The sequence below is a fragment of the Scyliorhinus canicula genome, unplaced genomic scaffold (genome assembly GCF_902713615.1).
Source record: "Scyliorhinus canicula unplaced genomic scaffold, sScyCan1.1, whole genome shotgun sequence".
Lineage (NCBI taxonomy): Eukaryota > Metazoa > Chordata > Chondrichthyes > Carcharhiniformes > Scyliorhinidae > Scyliorhinus > Scyliorhinus canicula.
The window spans coordinates 177840-201855 of record NW_024055806.1 but is presented as its reverse complement, the minus strand read 5'-3'; the positions used below and the strand labels follow the sequence as shown (position 1 = coordinate 201855).

At 46.4% G+C, this 24016-nt stretch overlaps 1 pseudogene; it reads left to right on the top strand.

The window, feature by feature from the left end:
* The first annotated feature begins 726 nt into the window (after nucleotides 1–726).
* On the top strand, nucleotides 727–21480 carry LOC119961097 (annotated as a pseudogene).
* The last annotated feature ends 2536 nt before the right edge of the window (nucleotides 21481–24016 follow it).

Below are 24016 nucleotides of genomic sequence, written 5' to 3'. Positions count from 1 at the left end.
ACACCGGAGGAGAGCGGCCTGCTGCTCCTCCGCCCATTTTCTCCAATCTTCTAGTGCACCACCGGCCGCCATTTTGGTCCTCTTCCCCCGCTTTTTTCGGGGAGCTGCTGCCGCTTTTTTTGTCGCCCCACTCCGAGTACCGACCATAAAGTTGGTCTCACTCTCCTCAGGGAGCCTTCCCCCACCGGGATTCGTCTTTACAGTACCGTCGGGGCCCTCCAATCGGCCCTTAAACACCTTTGTCGCAGGAGCTGCCAAATGTGCGACTTAGCTGGTCATAGCCGCAACCGGAAGTCATTCCCTGTTAATATAATTCCATCTGTTTGTGATCATCCACTTATGTTGGAGTACAGAAATAAAGGACTGAATTTACAATGGAATTAAGTTTAATTAACAGATGCGAAAATATAATTTCACCAATAGGATGACGAGAGACATTACAATGAATCCATTCAGACAAACAAATATCCCGATACAGATAAATGTCTATTTTAATAATAACCTATAGTAAATCTCTGGGTCCTTTCAGTTGTTGGGGGGGGGGGGGTGGTGGAAGGTGGGACGTGGGTCCAGGCGCCGCCTCCACCAGGCAATCAACAGGCGGCGCCTGGAAAGCCGCCCCCTTCTGCCGGGTATTTAAATGCCGCTCACTGGGAGCCGAATCCAACAGTCCGGGAGCTGGTTTGTTCACTGAGTTCCTGACACAACCATTCCCCCCAAATGACCAGAAGGATGAGGTGGGCCATTTCTCTCAGTTTGTTGCTGACTTTCTTATCCCGTGAGTAGTTTTTATTGTCCAAGTCTCTCACTGTTACTGTCTCAGTGTTAGTCTCTCTCTGGAATGTTCCAGAGTCACCAATCATTTCACCAGCATTAATCCTCGGGCTTTTTGATATATTTTTACAGGTGTCCAGTCGGATGTTGTGTTGACTCAGCCAGAGGCAGAGACCGGGCGTCCCGGAGGCTCCCTGACACTGACCTGTAAAACCAGCGGCTTCGACCTTGGCAGCGCCGGCATGCACTGGGTCCGGCAGGTTCCCGGACAGGGGCTGGAGTGGCTGGTTTGGTACTATACTTCATCCAGCAACAACTACGCCCCAGCCATTAAAGATCGATTCACTGCGTCCAAAGACACTTCAAGCAACATCTTCTCTTTGGCCATGACGAACCTGAAGACCGAAGACACCGCCATCTATTACTGTGCAAGAGACCACAGCGAGAGGAACCAGGGCTGGACCCGCACAAGAACAGCTCGAGAGGGAATTCAGCAACTTGCACCTTAATCTGAAGGTCAGTACTTGATCCAAATGTAATATTAATGCCAGTGATCAGAATCAAAGCACACGCTGCTTCTTACATAACTAACACAGAGAAAATTAAACTGTAAAACTTAACAAACCAATGAGCTTTTGGCTGTTTATATTGACTGTTCACAGTTTCAGCAATTAGAGACTTGCCTATATCCTGGTTTTATTATTTCTGATTCTTGGAGAAAGTGTATGTACATTGGGTTTTATAAACTGCTGTCAAATTATAAATTGGATCAGAAGTAAACGTGTATTTGAAGTGAATATTGAGCGGCAGGATTGAACAGAGAGTGAGTGCAGTTTTTGTGCGGGTGTCTGTCACTGTGACTACAGTGGGTCACAGTGCTGTGCACAGCGACATCCTCATACAAAAACCTCAGTGAAAGAGCTTGTTCAAATTGGTGATCAAGGCCACAGCAGGATTTTCAACTTAAATGAGGCTTAAATAAAACACAATATTAGTTTATAAAAAGGTATAAAAATCTTCCACTTTATCTCTGTTGACCGACACACTATATCTGCACAGAGGGTTTAAAAGTGTTCTGGCCCTCTTTATAAATTTAATGACCAGGACAAGCTGAAATAACTCACCCATTCGCTCTTGGAAGAGACAGAGTTAGTTTTTGAGGGAGCAGTGAATTTAAATCTCTGTTTTTTAGTCAACAGTCTGCCGCAGTATTTGACACGCTGTGTCTCACTGTGACAACTGGGGCACAGCAGTTACTGTCAATACAAAAAGCCCCTCAGCACTAATTCACTGAGGCTGGCTCAGTGCTCGCTTTTACAATCCAACTTTATTTACAGTGATGTATTACTGTCCAGCACTGACAAAATGATAAGAATTAATATGGAAATTTGGTGGTCGTTATTTAGTCACAGTTGGTGTTTTCAATAGCATTTCCATGTCTGAAATATAAAACATTCAGTCATTTATGAAGCGATAACGGTATCCACAAATATTCATATAATTTCCTGAAAATTAATCGTGAATTTTCTTTGCCGTTGGTTTGTGAATATTTAAAATAATGGTGGATTTCTGTCTATTTTGTGCAGGTGCGGTTATTGTATGGAGCTGCCCAGGGAATATGACACTGTGACTATCTCGACTACTGGGGACAGGGGACCATGGTGACGGTGACTGCAGGTAAGAACCATTCCGTCATTTACCAACTGTTTTACTTGAGTATTTGTTTTATATTTTTCTGCATTTTCAAAACCCATTCGTTCACTGAAATGTGTTTTGGTGGATCATGTATTGAGATGTTGTTGCAATGTTTCATTTGATTCTGCTGAAAGGGGGATATAGAATCCCGCAGTTTCTTGACAGAAAGATGCTGCTGAGGGATTCAGTCCCTGTTTGCTGTGATTTGATGTTTATTTGCTGAGGATACTGTGTGGCTGGGTTACTTTAAATACAAAACGTGTGTTTTTACGATGTTTAATCTCGGTTCTATCTAATGTCTGCAGTTTGTACCGTCTTCTGCACAAGTGTTTGAGATCTAACCCAATATTAACAAAATGTGGTAAAGTTTCTCCATTATCTTATTGAATATGATGCGCTTACTGACAATGCTGATGTTATTATTCAATTTTTGTGCTTCGTTTAATTCTTCATTCATTTGATGACATGAGGGTTTGGTGCATTCTGGTTTGAGATTTTCTTGCAATGTTTCATTTGGTTCTGTTGAAAGGGGTTGTAGAACTGAGCTGCTTCTCTATGGTGCTTCACTCATTCGGTGATGTGTTTTGGTGTTTTTCTGCTGAGGAATGTTTTTGGGTGACTTTGAATCGGAAGATTTGTGAAACGGTTTGGCGTGTCTGTATTGTTTCAACTCGGTGACGCTGAGCGGTAACACGATTTGTGATTGAATGCAGAGTATACATGTTGGAAACTGCTTGGTGTAGGCTTGTAGGCAGAGAACAGGGAGGCTGTTTCTGCATCTTGAAAAAAAAGTGAAATTGCAGATTAAACTAAGCCACGTTCTGCGACAAAGCCTTTCCGAACACAGGTTGTTGCTGCAATCACAGTTTGCCGTTTGTGCAATGTTTCATCTCCGTGGCATCTGATGGTTGCAGCTTTTACCATCTCCTGCAAACATTAAAAGCATTTAAATGTGTTTGAAAAATGACTCGATATGAAAAAATGTGGTAAAGTTCCAATAATTCTTTGTTAATATTCCAGCTCCTCACAATGCTATTGCTGTTATTCCACATTTCTGTTTAGTTTAATAATTCAATGGCGACGAGCTGGTTTGCTGGATATTTATATTTTCTTGCAATATTAAGTTTGATCCAGTTCGATGTAGAATTGAGCTGCTTCTCAATAAACGGGTATCAGTCCTTCATTGATGTGATTTCGTGTTTTGTTCTTCTGGGGAGATTGTGTATCTGGGTGACTTTAAATGATTAAGATTGGTCAAACGGTTCACCGTTTCTCCATTGTTTCTGCATTGTTTAAACTCGGTGACACTGAGCGGTTACACGTTTTCTGATTGAATGCAAACAGCCTAGGCGTTTGAAAATGCTTGAAGGGCGATTGTCGGGAGAAAACAGACAGGCTTAAGAAAATAATCTAATAAAGATATATTGATGCATTTTGTAATTTTAACTGATGCTTCCAGATTAAACAAAATAGTGACTGAAACGCCCATGCAGAACATAGTAACATTTATATAATTCAAACAATTGCAATGCGGTGATACAACTCCATATTAACCAAAAGTTATTATATATTAATATCATTCATCATTAATCACCTTTCACAATCCTGCTGTGTTCCGCACGAGGTTAACATGACCGGGCAGGTTTCTAGGCTGGAAATAATTTGTAATTCCAGTTATTCAATTATTTCTGTGCCGCTGCAACTATATTATACCTTCACTGTGATTTGTAGTTGGATAGCGAGGTAATTATCGCTAATCTAACCTGAACCCGTTTTCTGAAGTGTGGAAGTCGCTGCCAATCAAGGAATTGTTCCGATGATTTTATTTATATTGTAGGAAAGTTCAGATTGTCTGTGGCAAGAGATTGAAAAGTAAAAGCTTGAATGTCAAACCGATATATTTATTTATTTACAAAAGGTTAACAGTACCTCTGCATTTTATAATGACATCCTGTCTCCCATAGCTGTGCTCTACACACGATAGAATTATAGGAAGAACAGATGATAGGAAAGAAAGAATGATTATATCTTAGCTTTCGGCTTAAATTTTATTAAATGCTAAATTCAGCAACAAATTATCCACTCCATTTGCTCAAAATGGATGAGTTTTGCAAATGATTTGAATAAATATTACTGAGCTATTCTCGTTATATTCATTACTTTCTGAGAATAGATGGAGTTTATGATTTATCAATGTGTTCAGAAAGGCGCATATTTTACACATTTGTAGGTCGAATAGAGCAATTGGAGTAAAAAATAAAATAAAATGTGAATAGAGTCAAGTAAATGTTAAGATGTTTCCATCGAGTAATTTGGAGTTTATTGTTCAACATTGTTTGATTGTCAGGTTGTTTTAATTAAATCCCAATTATTTCACAAAGCTCTGGGTGAAAACAAATTGGGGATTATTGAATCCTATTTTTATCATATTTATTATTATAGTACAGATAATCTGATAAAGAAATAGCTGACAATTAACAATAACTTACAGTACAATATCAGTGAGAACTAATTCAGCATAAATTACCTCTTACAATTGAGTTGTATCCTAGCGTGCAATATCTCAAAGGTTTTAAAGAGTTTTAATAATATCTGTAATTAATTTAGGAAACAATACATTTCTTTACACTGCTGTGTGCAGCTCAGTTCTTTTGCTGATTACATTCTTTTGCCCTGATTATTTTGCTGATTATATTTAGTTGTGTTTTTAGATCATATTAGTGGGTAATGTGAATATTTTCTGGTTTGTTTAATTATTGCCCTGTCACTGTGTCTCTGTTAAGTCATTAATCTACCCTGGATCTGTAATATTTCATCTGCTCATTTTCAGCAAAACTACTTTTTGCCCAATTATCGAGTTTTGAGATAGACAGAGAGAAATAGTTAAAAACCGAATGCAGTTTTGAAATTAATGTCAGTTTAATTTCAAATAAATTACTGAATTATTGTTGTCGGAAGTTGACCATTGATCAATTCGAATCAAACAGTTTCATGAAACTGACAGATTGAACAGATCTATCTGCTGGAACTCGATTGTTGCCATGTGTGTCTGTTCAGTTTCTGTGCGCGCGGTCACTGTGCTGGGACCAGGAATCTTCCTGACTGGTTGTAAATCTTCTAATTCATTTTCCAGTATTCCAGGGAGTGCAATTTGATCAAGTCCTTCAATAAAACTTGTATATGTGTGGAATGTGGAAATTGTACTTGATGTTTGACAAGGCGACTCAGAAAGGTGATTCCTCATCCAGATTGTGACAGAAAGAATTCAGCGACGCCAGACAGGCTGGAGAAGGAGATTTAGTTGATTTTTAAGCAGTGATATATTGGTCTTGGGAATTTTCGATTAGGCAACGCAGAGAGAGATTTACTGGGTTACATTCCGTGCTACGGCAGTCCTTGATCTATTTAATGGGTCAGTGCAGCGGAGAAATCCCTTTGCATTTTATTTTTAATCCTATCCTAGGATTTTGGAGGCGCTGGCAAGGCCAGATTTTATTATATATGCCGAAGTGTCCCCCCGGAAAGTTTAGATGTGAAACATCCTTGAATAATTGCAGTCCATGTTGCGGAGGGACATTCGCGATATTGTCAGGGAGGGAGTTCCAGAATTTTGACTCGGCGACAGTGAAGGAATGATGGTGTATTCCTAAATCAGGATGGTGAGTGTCTTGGAAGGGAACTTGCAGGTTTTGGTGCACCCATGCATCGATACAAACATATACACACTCTCACTCTCTCACACACACATTCTCTCTCATCCTCACACAAACTCATTCTCTCACACACATAATCACAATACTTCTTTCAAACATACACACTGTGCCTCGCACACAATGACTCTCACAGTCTCACTCTCAGACACACTGTGACGATCTGCCTCTCTCACACACACATTCGCTCACACGCTGTCACTCACACACGCTCTATCGCACACGCACTCTCTTTCACCAAATCTCTCTGATACACCTTGCCTCTCTCTCTCTCTCTCACCCACGCTCAAACACACAGACCCTCTCCCTCACATACATGCATAATCGCTCTTCAAACACCGCATGTTTTCTTTCAGGCTCTCTCTCACACGCATTCCCTCTGATACATACACAATATCTCAGACACACACAAACTCGCTAACATATTATTATCCTCTCACTCTCACGCACTCTCACACGTGCACCCTGGCACATGCCCTCTCTCTCGTGGACACTGTCTCATTCTCTCTCTCTGACAAACAATCTATCTCTCTCTTTCAGGCATGCGGTATCTCACTCTCTCATATTCCCTCTCTCTCTGACACACACACTCTCTCATACGCACATTCTTTCTCTCACACACTCCCCCTCTATCACAGACACACTATCTCAGATACACAGATCTCTCTCTCTCTCACACAGTCTCACATCCATAATCGCTCTTCAAACAGAATCATTCCTTCTTTCACACACACAATCTCAAACATACTATCACTCTCCCTTTCTCTCACACACTTCCAAAGACACACACATGCACCCTGTCACACACATACATTCTCCCACCTGCTCTCTCTCATGCACACTGTGTCCCGTGTCTTTCTCACACAATCTCTCTCTTTCGCACATGCACACTCTCATACACACACACACATACTCACACAAGCTCTTATTTCTCTCTCTCTCTCACACAAACACTAGTACATACATATCTCGTAAACACATTTTCTTTCACTCAAACACAGACATGTTCTTTGGCAAACTCTATCACACGTTTTCAGAAACACACAAACGCGCCCCCACATTCTGCCTCTCTCTGACACACGTGGTCTCTCTCTCTCTGTTTTAGGTACACACCCACATGCTCTCTAATCTCTCACACACACTCAATCATACACACCCTATCTCGAACTCACGCACACAATCTCCCATTTCCACACACTCTCACACACATTGCCTCTCTCACTCACACAGAAAATCTCACACACACACATCCCTTCACACACATTCACACAAAAACTCTCCCTTGCACATTATTTTATTCTCCCTCTAACACCTATCTCACATACATACACGTACTCTGTCTCTCTCTCTCACACACACACAGGAACACACACATATGTTCACAAACACTTACACTCAGAGGCGCAACACAGCAACATACACACAATCAAGAAAACACACACACACAGCAGCACACAAACAGGAACAAACACACGCTCACAGACAAACATGAACACCGAGGAACACGTACACAGGGATACAGAGGGATACACACACACACGGGAACGGACACACGCTCACACACACATACACAATGAACACCTAGGAACACGCACACAGGGACACACATAAAGAACACACGGACAGCTGAGAGTGACTGTTCGTGACCTCAAGGCAACATTTGAACCAGTGTTGCATCAAGGAGCCCAAACAAAACTGGAGTCAATGGGAATCGGGGGGAAATTCCCCGCTGGTTTGAGTCATACCGAGCGGAAAGGAAGATGGTTCCGGTTTTTGGAGGTCAATCATCTCAGTTCCAGGACATCACTGCAGCGGTTCCTCAGTGTCGGCCCCACCACCTTTAGCTGCTTCAGCAATGACCTTCCAAAAGTCAGAAGTGGGGATTTTGGCTGATCATTGAACGATGTGCAGCACCATTCACGACTCCGCAGTTACTGAAGCAGTCCATTGCTAAATGCAGCAAGATCTGGACTATATCCAGGCTTGGGCTGACAAGGGGAAAGGGACATTCGTACCAGACAAGTGCATGCAATGGACATCTCAAACAAGCGAAGATCGAACGATCACCCCAATGCCATTCAATGGAATTACCATCGCTGAATCTCCTGCTGACCATTGACCAGAAACTGAACTGGACTCGCCATATACACAGTGTGGCTGTGACAAGAGGTCAGAGACTCGGAATTCTGCAACAAAAACACCTCCTGATGCCCCAAATCCTGTCCACCATCTGCAACACCAGGTTAAATTCCAACAGGTTTGTTTGGAATCCCAAGCTTTCGGAGCGCAGCTCCTTCATCAGGTGAGTCACCTGAGTAAGACTTCTTACTGTGCTCACCCCAGTCCAACGCCGGCATCTCCATATCACCAGGCACGATTCAGGAGTGTGATGGAATACTCTCCACTTGTCTGGATGAATGCAGCTCCAATGACACAAAAGTAGCCCGCTTAAATGGCACACCATCGACAACCACTCCCTCCCTCCACCACTGAGGAACACTGGCAGCAGTGTGTAACACCTATAACATGCTCTGAAGGAACTGGTCATGGCTGCTTGGACAGCACGTTTAAATCTCACAACAGCTGCCATGTGGACAAGGACAGCAGACACATGGGAACATCACCAACTGGAATTTCTCCATCCAGCCTCTCACCATCGTGACCTCAAGATATCACATTGTTCCTTCACTGTGGATGATTCAAAATTATGGAGCTGCCTCCCAAACACCACATGGACTGCAGTGGTTGAAGAATGAAGCTCACCACCATCTTCTCAAGGGCAATGAGAAGTGGGAAATAAATGCTGGTCCAGCCAGAGACGTCTGCATCACTAGAATGAAGAAAACACACTCTCTGACACAATATGACAATAATTTTACGGCCTGATATTGCCATTTTCAACATGAAAATCTATTAAGTTGCAGGATGGTTCATTGTTCCAGTTCCGAATTGTTTTGTACAGAATGAAATTACATCGACATTAAAGCAGCTGCCCAGTGATCTACACTGCTGTCTGACTGTACACAGCCGGTGTTACTGACAGTATTAAAGCAGCTGCCCAGTGATCTACACTGCTGTCTGACTGTACACAGCCGGTGTTACTGACAGTATTAAAGCAGCTGCCCAGTGATCTACACTGCTGTCTGACTGTACACAGCCGGTGTTACTGAAAGTATTAAAGCAGCTGCCCAGTGATCTACACTGCTGTCTGACTGTACACAGCCGGTGTTACTGAAAGTATTAAAGCAGCTACCCAGTGATCTACACTGCTGTCTGACTGTACACAGCCGCTGTTACTGAAAGCTGATCAATGTGTAGAATCAGGACAGGATGGATGGAGAGGAAGAGGAGGAGGTGGGGGTGGTGCAGCCGAATGGAGGAGCCCCCAGCTCGGCTGTGGACAACAGACAAGAGAAAGCTGAGCCTGAGCGGAATGTCATCCAGAGAAACATCGCCCAGCTTGGCCCGGAGTACCTGAATGATCACTCATTCACCCTCACCCACACTCACTCACCGTCACTCACACTCACTCACACTCACTCACCGTCTCTCACACTCACCCACACTCACTCACACTCACTCACCGTCACTCACACTCACTCACACTCACTCACAGTCACTCACACTCACTCACTCTCACTCACACTCACTCACTGTCACTCAAACTCACTCACACTCACTCACCGTCACTCACACTCACTCACAGTCACTCACACTCACTCACTCTCACTCACACTCACTCACCCCTGTTCACACTCACTCACAGTCACTCATACACACTGACTGATTAACCCACACTCATTTACCGACACTAAGTCACAATCCCTCACTCAATCATCCACCCTCATGCATCCATACCCACTAACCCACATTCATTCACACACCCACACTCACCTATGCACATCCTTAATCACCAACCCTCATTCCCTTACCCTCACTCACTCGCAGTAATCCATCCGAACTAACTCACCCTCCCTCACCCACCTTGTCATCCACATTCACTTCCTCACCCTCACTCACCAACCCTCACCCAGCTTCACTCACCCATCCTCACTAAACAACCCTCACCCAGTCTCACTCACCCACCCTAACTAAACACCTCTCACCCAGCCTCACTCATCCACCCTCACTAACCAACCCTCACCCACCCTCACTAACCAACCCTCACCCAGCCTCACTAACCAACCCTCAGCCAGCGTCACTCACCCACCCTCACTAACCAACCCTCACCCACCCTCACTAACCAACCCTCACTCACCCTCACTAACCAACCCTCACCCAGCCTCACTAACCAACCCTCAGCCAGCGTCACTCACCCACCCTCACTAACCAACCCTCACCCAGCCACATTCACCCACCCTCACTAACCAACCCTCACCCAGCCTCACGCACCAACCCTCACTAACCAACCCTCACCCAGCCTCACTCACCCACCCTCACTAACCAACCCTCACCCAGCCTCACTAACCAACCCTCACCCAGCCTCACTCACCCACCCTCACTAACCAACCCTCACCCAGCCTCACTCACCCACCCTCACTTACCAACCCTCACCCAGCCTCACTCACCCACCCTCACTAACAAACCCTCACCCAGCCTCACTCACCCACCCTCACTAACCAACCCTCACCCAGCCTCACTAACCAACCCTCACCCAGCCTCACTCACCCACCCTCACTAACCAACCCTCACCCAGCCTCACTCACCCACCCTCACTAACCAACCCTCACCCAGCCTCACTCACCCACCCTCACTAACCAACCCTCACCCAGCCACACTCACCCACCCTCACTAACCAACCCTCACCCAGCCTCACTCACCCACCCTCACTAACCAACCCTCACCCAGCCACACTCACCCATCCTCACTACCCAACCCTCACCCAGCCTCACTCACCCACCCTCACCCACCCTCACTAACCAACCCTCAGCCAGCGTCACTCACCCACCGTCACTAACCAACACTCACCCAGCCGCACTCACCCACCCTCACTAAGCAACCCTCACCCAGCCGCACTCACCCACCCTCACTAACCAACCCTCACCCACCCTCACTAACCAACCCTCACCCAGCGTCACTCACCCACCCTCACCCAGCCTCACTCACCCACCCTCACTAACCAACCCTCACCCAGCCTCACTCACCCACCCTCACCCAGCCGCACTCACCCACCCTCACTAACCAACCCTCACCCACCCTCACTAACCAAACCTCACCCACCCTCAATCACCCCACTCAAACTCACTCAGCCTCACTCACCAACCCTCACCCACCATCACTCACTCACACTCACTCACCCACCCTCACACTCACTAACTCTCACTCACACTCACTCACACTTACACACACTCAACCAGCCCACTCACACTGACTCACTCACCCCCACTCACCCTCGCTCACCAACAATCACCCACCCTCATTCACTGTCACTCACTCGCCCACTCTCACCCACACTCACTCTCTCACACTCATTCACCCACACTCAACCACCCCACTCTCACTCGCTCACCCTCACTCACCAACCCTCACCCACCTTCACTCAATCACTCCAACTCACCCTCACTCACCAACCCTCACCCGTCCTCATTCACTCTCACTCACTCACCCACCCTCACCCTCACTCACTCACACTCATTCACCCACACTCAACCACCCCACTCACTCACTCATACTCACTCACCGACTCACACTCACACTCACACACACTCACTCACCCACACTACTCACACTCAGTCACACTCACTCACCCTCACTCGCCAACCCTCACCCCGTCTCTCATACTCATTCACGCAACTACATTCACTCACTCCCACTCACCTTCACTCACCAACCCTCACTCACACTGACTCACACTCACTCACCCACAGCCAACCACCCCACTCAAACCCACTCACCCACTTTCAATCACTCACACTCACTCAACCACCCTTACTAATGGAAATCACTCAGTCCCTTCACTCAGCCACCGTCACTCACTCACACTCACTTATTCACTCACTCCACACAACTTAATTCACTCCCCTCACTCAACCAGTCTCACACGCCCAGCTTCGCTCACTTTTCATAACTCACGCACCCTCACTCACCCACACTCATTCGCTCACCCAATGTGATTCACTCACCCACACTCATTCACCCTCACTCATCCACCCTCATTCACTCAACCTCATTTACCCCGCCCTCACTGAGCCTCACCTTCATTCACCCACCTTCACTCACTCAGTAGGCCTCATTCACATATCCTCGCTCACCCACTGTCACTCACTCTCCATCATTCATCCACCCTCCCTCACTCACCCACCATTACTCACGCAGCCACATTCATAAACCTCAGATCACCCAAAATCTCACTCAACACCAAACCGCCCACTCATTTATTTACATGCTGTGGAGATGCTGGCGTTGGATTGGGTGAGCACAGTAAGAAACCTGACAACTCCAGGTTAAGGTCCAACAGGTTTGTTTGAAACACTAGCTTTCGTAGCACTGCTCCTTCCTCAGGTGAGTGAAGAGGTAGGTTCCAGAAATATATATACAGACAAAACTCTATATGTATGTTTCTGGAACATATCTTTTCATTCACCTGAGGAAGGAGCTGCGCTCCGAAAGCTCGTGTTTGAAACAAACCTGTTGGACTTTAACCTGGTGTTGTAAGAGTTCTCACTGAGCTCATTTATTTTCAACCACCACCGTCGCCCATGCATCCTCCCTCACTCACCAATCCATCCTCAATCATTTACAATCGCACGCCCATCCTCATGCTCCACACTCATACGCGCCCACCATTGTTCATGCACACACACTGACACACACAGACGCCCCCTTCTCACTCCCGCCCTAATTCACACCCCTGCTCGCTCATCCTCATTCACTTGTCCCCTTGCTCACTAAATGGGCGGGAGTTAGTCTGCAACGAGAGAGGAAGAGAGAATTGGAGCGAAGCGTGAGAGCCAGTGTGCACGAACGTGGGTGCCTGGTAAGGGAGCAGTAACACCCAGGAGAAAGAGAAGAGAGCTGGAGGAAAGCGTCAGGGTCGGGGGTTGGGAGAATTGTAAAGAGGCGTGGGAAAATATCGAGGGAGAGGAACATGTCAAAGAGTCATGGAATAGAGCAGAGAGCCTTGGAAAATGTAGAGAGATGGGGAAATGTGCGGGAAGCCTCGGAAAAGGCAGAGAGCTGTGGAAAACTGCGGGGAGCCTGAGAAAATATAGAGAGTTGGGGAAAGGACAGAGAGCCTGGGAAAAGACAGAGAGCTGGGGAAAAGCACAGGGAGCCTGGGAAAATGTAGAGAGCTGGGGAAAGGACAGGGAGCCTGGGAAAAGGCAGAGAGCTGGGGAAAAGCACAGGGAGCCTGGGAAAAGGCAGAGAGCCGGGGGAAAGCATAGGGAAGCTGGGAAAAGGTAGAGAGTTGGGGAAAAGCACAGGGAGACTGGGAAAAGGCAGCGATCTGGAGAAAGTACAGGGAGCCTGGGAAAAGGTAGAGGTTTGGGGGAAAGCACATAAGCCTGGGAAAAGGTAGAAAGCTGGGAAAACGTGCGGGGAGCCTGGGAAAGGGTAGAAAGCTGGTGAAAAGTGCGGGGAGCCTGGGAAAAGGTAGAGAGCTGGGGAAAAGCACAGGGAGCCTGGGAAAAGGTAGAGAGCTGGGGAAAAGCACAGGGAGCCTAGGAAACGGCAGAGAGCTGGGAAAAAGCACAGGGAGCCTGGGAAAAGGCAGAGAGCTGGGGAAAAGCACAGGGAGCCTGGGAAAAGGTAGAGAGATGGGGGAAAGCACCGGGAGCCTGGGAAAAGGTAGAGAGATGGGGAAAATCACAGGGAGCCTGGGAAAAGGCAGAGAGCTGGGGAAAAGCACAGGGAGCCTGGGAACAGGCAGAGAGCTGGGGAAGAGCACAGGAGCCTGGGAAAATGTATAGAGCTGTGGGAAAGCGCAGGGAGCCTGTGAAAAGGTAGAAAGCTGGGGAAAAGTGCGGGGAGTCTGGGAAAAGGCAGAGAGTTGGGGGAAACGCAGGGAGTCTGGGAAAGGGCAGAGAGCGGGGGAAAGCACAGGGCGCCTGGGAAAAGGTAGAGAGCTGGGGGAAAGCGCAGGGAATCTGGGAACAGGTAGAGAGCTGGGGAAAAGCACAGGGAGCCTGGGAAAAGGTAGAGAGCTGGGGGAAAGCGCAGGGAGCCTGGGAAAAGGCAGAGAGCTGGGGAAAAGTGCAGGGAGCCTGGGAAAAGGTAGACAGAGGGGGGAAAGTGCAGGCAACCTGGGGAAAGGTAGAGAGCTGGGGAATAGGACAGGGAGCCTGGGAAAAGGTAGAGAGCTGGGGGAAAGTGCAGGGAGCCTGGGAAAAGGTAGAGAGACAGGGAAAAGTGCACGGAGCCTGGGAAAAGGTAGAGAGATGGGGAAAAGCGCAGGGAACCTGGGGAAAGGTAGAGAGCTGGGGAATAGGACAGGGAGCCTGGGAAACGTTTGAGTGCTGGGGGAAGCAAAAGGAGTCTGGAAAATGCAGGAAGCGGGGGAAAAGCACAGGGAGCCTTAGAAAAGGCTGAGAGCTGGGGAAAAGCGCAGGGAGACTGGGAAAAGGCTGAGAGCTGGGGAAAAGTGCAGGGAGCCTGGGAAAAAGTAGAGAGATGGGGGAAAGCACCGGGAGCCTGGGAAAAGGTAGAGAGATGGGGAAAATCAAAGGGAGCCTGGGAAAAGGTAGAGAGATGGGTAAAAGCACAGTGAGCCTAGGAAAAGGTAGAGAGATGGGGGGACAGCGCAGGGAGCATGGGAAAAGATGGAGCTGGGGAAAAGCACAGGGAGACTGGGAAAAGGCAGAGAGCTGGGGAAAAGCACAGGGAGCCTAGGAAACGGCAGAGAGCTGGGAAAAAGCACAGGGAGCCTGGGAAATGGCAGAGAGCTGGGGAAAAGCACAGGGAGCCTGGGAAAAGGTAGAGAGATGGGGGAAAGCACCGGGAGCCTGGGAAAAGGTAGATAGATGGGGAAAATCACAGGGAGCCTGGGAAAATTCAGAGAGCTGGGGAAAAGCACAGGGAGCCTGGGAAAAGGTAGAGAGCTGAGGAAAAGCACAGGGAGCCTCGGATACGGCAGCGAGCTGGGGTGGGGGGGGGGGGACACGTGGAGCCTGGGAAATTGTATAAACCTAGGTTAAAGTGCAGGGAGCCTGGGAAAAGAAGGAGCTGGGGAAAAGCGCAGGGAGACTGGGAAAATGCAGAGAGCTGGGGAAAAGCACAGGGAGCCTGGGAAAAGGTAGAGAGGTGGGGAAAATCACAGGGAGCCTGGGAAAAGGCAGAGAGCTGGGGAAAAGCACAGGGAGCCTGGGAAAAGGTAGAGAGCTGGGGAAAGCGCAGGGAGCCTGGGAAAAGGTAGAGAGATGGGGAAAATCACAGGGAGCCTGGGAAAAGGCAGAGAGCTGGGGAAAAGCACAGGGAGCCTGGGAAAAGGTAGAGAGCTGGGGAAAGCGCAGGGAGCCTGGGAAAAGGTAGAGAGATGGGGAAAATCACAGGGAGCCTGGGAAAAGGCAGAGAGCTGGGGAAAAGCACAGGGAGCCTAGGAAAAGGTAGAGAGCTGGGGAAAAGCACAGGGAGCCTCGGATACGGCAGCGAGCTGGGGTGGGGGGGGGGGACACGTGGAGCCTGGGAACTTGTATAAATCTAGGTTAAAGTACAGGGAGCCTGGGAAAAGGCAGAGAGCTGGGGAAAAGCACAGGGAGCCTGAGAAAAGGCAGAAAGCTGGGGAAAAGCACAGGGTGCCTCGGAATGGGTAGCGAGCTGGCGGGGGTGTGGGGGTGGGGGGGGGGGGGGTGCGGGAACACACGGAGCCTGGGAAATTGTATAAAGCTGGGTAAAGTATAGGGAGCCTGGGAAAGACGAGAGCTGAGTAGTGAGCAGGTGCGATGGGCAGAGAGCTGAGCGCAGACAGGGGAGAGAATCTGCAGGAACACGGGGAAAAGTGGTAATTGCTGGGCCAAAGCCAATAATCAGGGGGCAAAGTGCCATGTTCTGGGGAAAAGCACAAAGAGCAAGTGGAAAGTTCCAGAAGCTGAGGCAAAGAGCAAACAACCTGGAAAGGTGCAGCTGGGCAAATTACCGAAGTGGAGGAAAGATCAGAGAGCTGGGAAAAGCGCAGAGAGCTGGGAAAAGGACAGGAAGCTGGTTATCACGGATACATGGAATGCGGAGTCCATCCCACAAACTGCTCCGCCATAATCATATTGAATGGTTCAGGAGACCTGAGGGACCGAATGGCCGCATCCCGCTTTTAATGTCCAGGGTCCTGTAATTGGAGAATTTTGGAGTTACTTGCACATGTGCTCAAACATAGAATTTTATAGTCATTCTGTAAATACCTGGAAGATTTTTCTGAAGCAAAGTAACGACTCCTTGTTTTGGGGAGTGGGGGTAGTGAGGTGGAGAGATGGGGGACATCAGTCAGTTTGAACACAGGCAATTTCCAAAACAGCAATGACAGAAATGGAGAGACAACTTCTTTATCACAAAGTGCTGTTGGTGGAAAAAACATTGGTGTCATAAATAATGGTGATGTGGAGATGCCGGCGTTGGACTGGGGTGAGCACAGTAAGAAGTCTTACAACACCAGGTTAAAGTCCAACAGGTTTGTTTCAAACACGAGCTTTCGGAGCACGGCTCCTTCTTCAGGTGAATGGAAAGGCTTGTTCCAGAAATGTTTATATAGACACAGTCAGAGATGCCCCGGGGCATCTCTGACTGTGTCTATATAAACATTTCTGGAACAAGCCTTTCCATTCACCTGAAGAAGGAGCCGTGCTCCGAAAGCTCGTGTTTGAAACAAACCTGTTGGACTTTAACCTGGTGTTGTAAGACCTCTTACTATAAATAATGGTGAAACCCTCCGCTCTGCTCATTTAAAAGAATGAATGGTACGTTTTCAGATGACACCATAATGCTAATTTCTGCAAGGTGTGAGAAATGGAGAAAGAGATGTGAGTTTCTAAAGAGGGAATAAACAAATGGTGATTCTCAAAAGTTAGAAGTAACAGAAGCTCAAGTATGGATGCAGTTTTAATGCGAGCGGTTTATGATAAATTTGTAACTTTATCCAAATTCTAAGTTGTATGATATCTTAATGATAAATCCCAGAGTCTAACTTGTTCAATTGGCCATTCTCTCCCAGCGACACCGACCCCACCCACTCTCTACAGCCTGGTCTCCTGTCAGCAACACAACACCGACGGCTCCGTCACCTACGGCTGTTTGGCGATGGACTACTCCCCAGAAATCACCAGCCTTACCTGGAAGAAAGATGGGCAGCTGATCAGCACTGGAGTTAAGGAATACCCGTCAGCGAGAAACAAGAAGGGAACCTACACCCTGAGCAGCCAGTTAACCATCACCGAGTCAGAGGGGGAATGCAGCAAAATCAGCTGTGAGGTTCGACACAGCGGCTCAGACAAGAGCATTGGAATGCCATGTAAGTGTTATGGAAACTGTGCGAAGCAGAACCGCTGTGATTACTTTATTTACACCTTTGGCTATAACATATTTATGATAAAGTGTGCCGTTCTGATTCCTGAGGAAAATATTGGCCGCAGAGAAACAGTTAAAATATAATAAATCATTTTATTTGTCACACCATCTTCTGCAAGAAATGTCTAAATTGTGTTTCTTGAAGGCCCGCCTGGTGTCCCTCCACATGTTATCCTCACCGTGAGTTCCAGTGAAGAAATCACAAGACAGAAATTTGCAACCATCGTCTGTTCAATTAACGATTTCCAGACAAATTCAATCACGGTAAAGTGGCTGAAGAATGGACAACCCATGACTTCAGGAATTGTCACCTCTCCCGCCTGTGAAGTGAACGGGAAACTTCTCGGCGAGCAGTCGGCTGACAGTCTCCGCTGGGGAATGGTTCAGCAAAGCGGTCTATACCTGCCAGGTCACTCATCAAGAGGTCACCCAAAGTCACAACATCACCGCGTCTGGTAAGAGACACAAACAGAGGAAACAATAAATCATCCTGCATTCTGATGTTAATCCAAATCAGGAATTTATTAAAATCAGTACAAAGCACAGAATAACTTCTAATTTACTGCCATGTAGTTTGTGTTTCATTCTGATGTAAGAGCTGCATTTGGATTGCTCACCATTCAGGATTTGATCAGCAGAGAAATAAATGTTTCCCTCTAATTTGAAGTCATTTAGTGAGTGAGGTGGATATGATATCAGCCTTATCCTGAGACAGCTGATTATATTTGAGAGGCAGTAGGTGTCTGAACCCCTTTATTGATAACAGCTCCAAGGAAAATTGTTGGAAAGTTCATTCAACCTATTTATAAATCAGCCTTCCGTATTAGGTTTCCGAGATCAGGATTGGAATATTTGTATTGGGAATGCTGCAATACTCGTTCATTAGAATGCCATTGGTGCTGACTGTATTTCACAATGAGAATCGTTTAAGATGACCAAACTGGTTTTCCATTGTGTACAGAAGATTAATGGCGATCATTAGAAGTTTCGAAGTTGATTTATTCCCATTGAGTGAGTGAAGGCTGAATCCTTCTGTCCTGATTCTGAAGATGAAACTTGTGTTGATTTTCATGTTTTGATTCACAGATCCTTCTGATTGTATTACCGCCTCAGTAACAATACTGCCACCACCAATAGAACAGGTCTTACTGGAGGCGACTGTCACCTTAACCTGCGTCATTTCGAATGGTCCTTATGGAGTCAACGTGTCCTGGAGTGAAGCGAAGAAGCCGCTGAAATCAGAGATTGCCAACCAGCCTGGGGCAGATACTGAGAGCGTGGTCAGCAAATTAAACATCTCGACACAAGCCTGGCTGAGTGGGGCTGTGTTTGACTGTGTGGCGAGCCATCAGGACCTGCCAACTCCTTTAAGAATTTCAATCCACAAAAAAATAGGTGAGCGGTGAAACTGAAGCAATAAGTGAGTCATTGTGTTTATTTCTGGTGTCAGTGCAGCGGTCAGTATTTAGCATTCAGTGTATTTATGGTCCATTCTGATTGGTAATTCCACGACTAAAAATTTTGGGCCTGTTGATCTTAAGGGGGAAATTGCTACGTAGATGAAGGAACAATGAATTAAAAGCAGTGATATGGGGTTTAGACGGAGCTAGATCAATGGCCACAAGACGTAGGAGCAGACGTAGTCCATTCAGCCCAACAACACTGATCCAGCCTTCAATGAGATCATAACTGATCTGATGTGATGATCTTCAACTCCTCTTTCCCGCCTTCTCCCGCTGTTACCAGACACCTAAACGACCCTCTTACGGACTGACCTCATTAACACTACACCTCTGTATGCTTCACCCGATGCCGGTGTTAAGTAGTTACATTGTGTACCTTATGTTGCCCTGTTATGTATTTTATTTTATTTCCCTTTCTTTTCATGTACTGAATGATCTGTTGAGCTGCTTGCAGAAAAATACTTTTCACTGTACCTCGGTACACGTGACAATAAACAAAATCCAATCCCATATCTCTCATTGGTTTAAAATATGTCTCTCTCAACCTTGAACATACTGAACAACCCAGAATCTACAGCCCCCGGGTTAAATAATTCTACACTCCCTGATGCTCTGAGAGAGGAAATTCCTTCTCATCTCTGTCTGAAATGGGCGAACATTGACTATGTGATCCTGCACTCTGGTCCGAGATGCTCCCACAAGGGAAAACAATCTCACAGCGACTAGACTCCGAAGCTCCCTGAGAATCTTTCATGTCTCGATTAGGCCACCTTCATTCTTCTAAACTCCAATCAGTCCAGGCCCAGCCTACTTAACCTCTCCCTGTAAGAAAATCCCTCCATCCCTCGTGATCCTTCTCTAGACTGCCTTCAAAACCAATCTGTCTTCCTTAGGTAAGGGCACGAAAACTATTCAAAGTATATCAGGTGTAGTCTAACTAGTCTAACTAGTCTAACTTTGTATAGTTTGAGCCAGACGTCCCCATGTTTATATTCTATTCCCTTTGAAATAAATGTCAACATTCAATTTGTCTCCATATTACCTGCAGAACTTGCTTTGTGTGGTTTCTGCACGAGGGCCCCCAATTCCCCCGTTACTTCAGCTTTCTTCAGTCTTTCTACATCTAAATAATATTCCGTTATGTTCCTCCTCCTACCAAAGTGTCTAAACTCACATTTTCCTACATTATGTTCCATCTGCCAAGTTTTTACTCAGTAACTTAAGCCACCTCTGTCCCTCTCTAGATTTTCTGTAACCTCACCACTTGCCTTTATATTTTTGTCATCTCCAGCCGTGGGAATAGTACATTCATTTATTAAACACAGTTTTGAAATTCATGTATATTACATCTACTGATTCCCCCTTCTCCAGCCTTCTCCTTATCACCTCGAACAAGGGCAATAAAGTTTTCAGGCATGATTTCCCCTTCACGAAGCCGTGCTGACTCTGTTTGATTATATTATGTATTTCGAAATGCTCAGCTATTGGATCTGTTATAATGGACTCGAACCGTTTTCCACTGACAGATGTTAAGGTCCCTGGCCTATAGTTACCTGTTTTTGACGCCCTCCCTTTAGAATAAAGGTGTCACATTGGCAGTTTTCTAATCCTCTTGGGTAAGGTGGGAGGAGCCTGGTTTGGAGTTTAGAAATCAGCACAGAATAGTTGGGCCGAATGGCCTGTTCCCCTGCTGTACACTTTCTGAAACTTTCGAATCCAATATCCGTAAATTCTCAGGGAAAAGGATTGTGTCCACCTCTGCTCCGAGCTGGGAAACCGGACAGATCCCAACGTGGAAAATGGAAACCTTTAAAATCCAACACAAAACACATTTCTCTCACATCTAACCCGCGGTTCCATTGTCTCCGGGACCCCCCATTTTATTGACATTTATTGTACATTTTCTGCAGATCCCAATCCGCGGGAACCGTCCGTCTCTGTCCTCCTGCCCTCGGCTGAAGACGTCTCCGCTCAGAGATTCGTCTCCCTCAGCTGCTTAGTGAGAGGTTTCTCCCCCCGAGAGATCTTCGTCAAGTGGACCGTCAATGACAAGCCGGTGAATCCCGGGAACTACAAGAACACCGAGGTGATGGCGGAGAACGGCAATAGCTCCTTCTTCATGTACAGCCTGTTATCCATTGCAGCGGAGGAGTGGGCCAGCGGCGCTTCTTACTCCTGTGTGGTAGGACATGAAGCCATCCCCTTGAAGATCATCAACAGAACGGTTGATAAATCCAGCGGTAAACCCAGTTTTGTGAACATTTCCCTCGCTCTGATGGACACCGTTAATTCATGTCAATGAAAATCTATCGATTATATTTCGAACTAAAATAAAAATAATAAAAACGTTTCCTCTAATTGTGATTTAAACATACAGCCGCTTGATTAATGGTATTTCCACTTTACTGATGTTAGATCTGAAAATGAAATGAAAATCACTTATTGTCACAAGTAGGCTTCAGTCAAGTTATTGTAAAAAGCCCCTCAGCGCCACATTCCGGCGCCTGTTCGGGGAGGCTGGTACGGGAATTGAACCGTGCTGCTGGCCTGTCTTGGTCTGCTTTAAAATCCAGCGATTTAGCCCTGTGCTAAACCAGTCCCTGGTCAATGAGACCCGGATTTCTACAGGTCTCAGCCCCAAGTCTGATACAACCAGAGCTCTCAGCTCGGAAACACCCTGGGTTAGAGACAGAGTAAAACTCATTCATTCCAGGATTAAGCAAAATATCTTCATTGACTTTCCTCCAGCTGAGGAGAAATCGGACAATTTCTCATTTTAGACAAACAAACCGATCACATTTAGATCTCGGTGTTCCTGCTTCTCTCATTGTCCATCCCTTTAAAATTAATGTCAGCTTTAAAATGCTGCATGAGACCCACTGGGAACTGATTTGTGGGTCACACAGAAACATGGACCAACAATCTCCAGTCAAAGAGAGGGGAAAGTGAAATTGTTAATCCACTGTATCCCCACCTCCCCAACAGAGAGAGCGGGAGGGGTATTAGTTATTCCACTGTCTCCCCACCCACCCACCCACCTCCCACACAGAGAGAGGGGGAAGGGCATTATTTAATCCACTGTACCCCCACTTCCCCAATAGAGGGAGGGGGAGGGGTATTAGTTAATCCACTGTACCCGCACTTCCCCAATAGAGAGAGGGTCTTTAGTTAATTCACTGTACCCCCAATTCGCCAACAAAGAGAGGAGAGGGGGGCATTAGTTAATCCACTGTACCCCACCTCACCAACAGAGAGACTGGGAGGGGCTTTAGTTAATACACTGTACCCCCACTTCACCAACAAAGAGAGGGGCATTAGTTAATCCATTGTCTCCCCACGTCCCCAACAAAGAGAGGGGCTGGGGCATTACTTAACACACTGTACCCCCACTTCCCCAGCAAAGCGAGGGGAGGAGCATTAGTTAACACACTGTGCCCCCACTTCCCCAGCAAAGCGAGGGGAGGAGCATTAGTTAACACATTGTGCCCCCACTTCCCCAACAAAGAGACGGTGGTGGGCTGAGTTAATCCACTGTACATCCTCTTCCAACAATGAGGGGGGTGTACATTAGTTAATCCACTGTACATCCGCTTCCAACAATGAGGGGGGTGTACATTAGTTAATCCACTGGACACCCGCTTCCAACAATGAGTGGAAGGACATTATTTAATCCACTGCCTCCCCACTTCCCCAACAAAGAGAGCAAAGGGGCAATACTAACACATTTTACCTCCACTTTCCCAACCAAAAGAGGAGGAAGGTGATGAGTGAACTCTCTGTATCTCCACCTCCAACAGGGAGAACCCAAAGGCAATTTGCTGACCTGACCAGAGAGAGGGAGATTATTAACTCAATATCTTCCCAGTCCCCAAGCAGGGAGTTTGGAAGTAAACGGTTGTCTGGACTAAGAACTCAGTTACTGACATTACAAGACGCCATGTAGTTTACAGGCTGAAACATTATAAAGATGTTCTTAAAATATCTATTTATGCAACATAATTTTTTTAGCACCCTTGTTCCTCTTATCCGTATGCTGAGACCGATTCCCCATAATCCAAATCCAGACTGGTGATTGAATTCTCGCTGGGTTTTCACTGGTCTCTCCTGAGGCACCTCCTTGTATTTTTGCATTAGGTCACCTGATGTCAGCTTGCATCTCACGGAAAACACATTTATATGCAGAAAGTTCAACATATTCTACATCGGTATCGATAATACCCACAACTGGCAAAGCTACAGGCAGCTGATGCAAATACACAGACAGATAAACAGACACAGACACTACACACACATGCACACAGACCCAGAAACACACACACGCTCACAAGTAGACACAAACACACACATGGACACACACATAGAAACACATGCACAAACATACACCCAGGCACAACGGACCACACATATTTTGACACAAAAACACACGCAAATGTGCACAAAAATTCACAAGCATGCACATAAACACAAAAAGCACATGTTTAGAAACACACAGACTCACGTGCACATCCACACATACAAACACAATTCCACACACACAAGTGGGTACACGCATGTACACAGACATATACAACCACATGTCCACACAGATACACAGACATATACAACCAGACAAGCAGGCTGACAGAAGAATATGAAACAGAAATGTAACCAATAACATGTAAATTAGCAGAATTTCACGATGACAGAAATATTTCCATTCAAACAGAGACAATAATCCACACTAACGGACACACGTAGATACATATTAGCTGACTCGTACACACGCTAACACGAACACATATGAATACACATAGAGTCATCAACACACATCAATAGATAGTTATAATCAAACATCAACGCATAAATAGCACCTCTGCCGCACAGCGCCATAATCCCGGGTTCAAT